The sequence below is a fragment of the Aegilops tauschii genome, chromosome 2 (genome assembly GCF_002575655.3).
Source record: "Aegilops tauschii subsp. strangulata cultivar AL8/78 chromosome 2, Aet v6.0, whole genome shotgun sequence".
NCBI lineage: Eukaryota > Viridiplantae > Streptophyta > Magnoliopsida > Poales > Poaceae > Aegilops > Aegilops tauschii.
The window spans coordinates 633,135,743-633,140,304 of record NC_053036.3 but is presented as its reverse complement, the minus strand read 5'-3'; the positions used below and the strand labels follow the sequence as shown (position 1 = coordinate 633,140,304).

The 4,562-nt window shown below is 46.5% G+C and overlaps 1 pseudogene; it reads right to left on the bottom strand.

Moving 5' to 3' along the window:
- Positions 1-999: 999 nt before the first annotated feature.
- Positions 1,000-3,607, bottom strand: LOC141041390 (probable inactive receptor kinase At1g48480; annotated as a pseudogene).
- Positions 3,608-4,562: the final 955 nt, after the last annotated feature.

Below are 4,562 nucleotides of genomic sequence, written 5' to 3'. Positions count from 1 at the left end.
ATTTGCAGTAATTCTTCCTTCCAGCATCTGTTTATATACGCACGTCCTAGAGAACAAGATCTAATTGTGTTTTGTGCATATAGCTAGGTCTCTACCACATTATCTTATCATTACCGCCTTTTGGGCTAGCAGAATATATTCTAGATGTCAACTTATATGGAATGTCAAATATGATGATATGCAACTTTATGTTGCATTTTGAATTATATGTTTTTCTTTCCTTAGGATTGGCGAGATCAGAGCATTTTGACTCCTCTGAAAGCAATTCCTGATATGATGCTCATATATGCTTAAAGCTAGCTAGCATGATCCCATATCTTTTCTAAAAGGACATAAAAAGTTGAATTGCTTATCTGATTTAAGTGATCAAATAGAGGGAACACACTACTGTTTACAGAGCATGGAGTGATAGTTTCATCTTTATAGATAAGCAAAAAAGGATGGATACATGGAATGATCAAGTACGCATGACACATACCAATGTGATACTAAAGACAGTTTACTCTATAATGCAACATGATATCTATATGCGACCATATATTTGAGTGAAATTCAGGTTAAAAGAAAAACATGACATCCATCCTTTTTTGGTATATTTACATCCCTCCTCTGAATCTTAGTATTGTTTACTCTATAATAATTGGTAGTTGGAAGCAAAATATAGCATATAACATGGTAAATGCCTTTGGTAATAAGAATATACCAATTGCTATTTGAGAACAAAAAGGCTAATCAGTGATCTATATATGTCGATGCATATAGAAAACTCAGATTCCAACTTGGTCACTGTGCAAAGCAATAGGCAAAACAACATTCAAGAACAGATTGAAATCATGAAAAAAAAACCATCTAAAACTTGGATTATTGTGACTATGTGGCTTAAGTAGGCCAAATGTTGAAGAACCAAAGTAAAATATTGGATTTTAAAAATACAAGATATGACACTGTATACAAAAACTGATGTGCAAGTGAAAATTGCTTTTGGAGCTTGGCCTCCATGGAGGCCGTTTTAAAAAAAAATCAAAATTCATTTTATATTTCAAAAAAAAAAACATACATACAAGGAGGCATAACACACATGTGTGTAAATTTTCAGGACGAAATACGTCCAAATGAGGACTGTGCAAAAAAGACAAATGTATGGCTTTTCAACACATGATACTATTCATCCCAAAAGTCCATGATTATCAGATAAAATTCATCACCGCAACAAACACATAATAAAAATCACATCAGATGGATCACAATCATGCAAGCGTCTTCCTTGATTTGCTTTCCTCAAAGGGACACGGAGAGAACACAGGCTCGCCGCACATGCCGGGGGCGTTGCCCGCGAAGCTGTCGCTGCGGAATTGTCCGGTGCTCTTGGGGATAGGTCCGGTAAGGTTGTTGTTGGACACATCGAAGCTCTCGAACCTGGCGAGGTCGAAATCAGGAATGGTGCCTTGGAAGTGGTTGTCGTTGGCGTTGAATCTTATGAGGCCGTGAAGGTGGCTGAGTCCGGCGGGGATCTCGCCGGAGAAGTCGTTCCTTGAGACGTCGAGCGCGTGGAGCTTCCCGAGAGGTTGCCGAGGGAGCTCGGCAGGGCGCCGGAGAGCCAGTTGTGGTCGACGTAGAGGTGGGTGAGTTCCGAGCAGGCCGAGACGCGGGCGGGGAGGCCGCCGCGCAGCGTGTTGTTCTGCAGGCTCACCACGCGGAGCGCCGGCGCGGCGCAGAGCAGCTCCGCGTCGATGGTGCCGTTGAGGCCCAGGGACTGGAGATCGATAGCCTTGATCAGGCCGGCGTCACTCGCGCCGTTTTCGAAGCACCTGACGGTCTCTCCCCACTTCGAGGCGCTGCCGTCGCACGGGTCGGTCGACGCGTCCCAGCCGAGCTCCAGCGGCAACGGCCGTGGCAAGGAACTTTGTGGCACAACTCACTGAACCCCGGTGTGCTGAACTGAGACCTCTGATTTTCATTTTACTGACGTGAATTAAGGAGCCCGGGATATCGATATGGCTGCATGCATGGCGCTGGCTGGCACTCGCGGGTCCTTGCAAATTGCAAGTGGACAAGAACGGCGAAGTTTACAAAGGCCGGTGTGCCTTTGGCGCGTGTGCTGTGGCCATGGCAACAAGGTGGAGGCACCAGATGCCGGCCGGCCGGGGCGACGGCACGAAATGGTAGATTCGTACACGCCTCACGAGTCGCGCCTCGATCATGGATCCGATCATCCAGCCACCGGGGAATCTCTTCGTTTGATAAACTGAACAGGGATCTCATTTGACGTGGTACTAATTTCATAATTTGGAAGGCATGTTGGTTGCGTCCGTGTTGTTTGGTTGATCGGCCGATTCGTTGGTGATTATGTGGAATCAACCAAACGATTACTGGCGGTTGTCGCTCGCTTCTTCATGTACTACAGCTTAACATTTTTTTTCAAGACAAACTTCCAATCTATCTATGATCACTAATGGCAATACAGAGAACACTAGAGGTAATAAAAATTAGAATCATGTTCATGAACCACCTATCGACGACTGGAGCTTAATAGATTTGTGCAATGGTGTGTGTTCACTCTATGTATGACTTATGAGGCTAGTGCTAGGCACCAAGTGGCTGTAGCCAACCAAAAAACAGCCGCCTCGTCAGCCCTTGGATGTGCTCAATCACAGCCATCAGATCGTACGCCGGCAGTCCGCCAATGACTCGCTCGTCGCCTCGCTGTGAGCGCCTTCTCGCAGAGGACAACACCGCTGTATCCCCTCGGCTGTCACAACACCATCGGTCATCATAGCACCTCCCTCACAACCTACATCACTGTATCACCACACTGTCTGAGCGTCACAACACAGTTTACAGCATGGGGGCATCCGTAAGCAACATCGGCTCATAGCACACGCAACATCCATATATAGCAGCACCGCTCTAGCGTCACAGCACGTTTTGCAGCATGGGGTCATCCCTAAGCAACATCGGCTCGCAGCATACTCAACATCCATAGTAGCACCGCCGGCATATTGCAAGACGGCTGCAGCACGGCTCACAGCACCGCCGCCCGCGGCAGCGCCGGCGGCACCTTCACAACACCGCCTGTAGGGGAACGTGTTACACACAAAAAAATTACGCTAAACGATCACATCCAGAAAAAAAATGACTACTTGTGTGCTTTTTCTGCTGCTAGTTTAATGACTAGAACAGAACAGTGAAGCGAACCAAACTTAGTAACTAATCCGATGCTAAAATTCCAAAGAACAGCAATGAGATTTGGAAACGCTATGCACGATCCATGAGAAGAAGAAATGGAGAATTTGCCTAGTGTAGCGTAGGGATCATCGCGAGGGATTCTCTGGTAACTCATTGCCCTTTTTTTTCCTTTCTTTCCTGCCTTCCAACTATCGGCTGGTTCTATAGTTGCAGGTAATTTGTGTCTGTGTGCTTCCTTGCGTCTTTATGGATAGCCCGCCCATGACTCGCTCATCACCTCACTGTGAGCGTCTTCTCGCAGAGGACAACGCCGATGTGTCCCCTCGGCTGTCACAACACCATCGGTCGTCATAGCACCTCCCTCACAACCTACAGCACTGTATCACCACACTGTCTGGCGTCACAAGATAGTTTACAGCATGGGGGCATCCCTAGGCAACATCGGCTCGTAGCACACGCAACATCCATACCAGCACCGCTCTAGCGTCGCAGCACGTTTTGCAGCATGGGGTCATCCCTAAGCAACATCGCTCACAACATACGCAACATCCATAGTAGCACCGCCGGCATATCGCAAGACGGCTGCAGCACGGCTCGCAGCACCGCCGGCCGCGGCACCTTCACAACACCCCCTGTAGGGGAATGTGTTACACATAAAAAAAAACGCTAAACAATCACATCCAGTAAAAAAAGACTACTTGTGTGCTTTTTTTTGTTGGTTTAATAACTAGAAAAAATGAGTACTTGTGTGCTTTTTCTGCTGCTAGTTCAATGACTAGAACAAAACAGTGAAGCGAACCAAACTTAGAGCATCTCCAGCCGTTGGCCCCCCAGGGGGCGCGTAAATCGCCGCCTGGGGGCGAGCCGGCGCAAAAAATCAGCCTGGGGGCGAGTGGGTTCCCAGTCACCGACCCCAGGGCCGCCCCCAGACGCTGTTTATGTTTAAAAAAAAGAGTATTCAGCAAAGTTCGGCTAAAATTCGGCAAACTGGGCATATATTCGACATGTTCGACAATTTGTTGGAAATATGCCCTAGAGGCAATAATAAAATGGTTATTATTATATTTCCTTGTTCATGATAATTGTCTATTATTCATGCTATAATTGTGTTATCCGGAAATCGTAATACATGTGTGAATACATAGACTATAATATGTCCCTAGTGAGCCTCTAGTTGACTAGCTCGTTGATCAATAGATGGTTACGGTTTCCTGACCATGGGCATTGGATGTCATTGATAACGGGATAACATCATTAGGAGAATGATGTGATGGACAAGACCCAATCCTAAGCATAGCACTAGATCGTGTAGTTCGTTTGCTAAAGCTTTTCTAATGTCAAGTATCATTTCCTTAGACCATGAGATCGTGCAACTC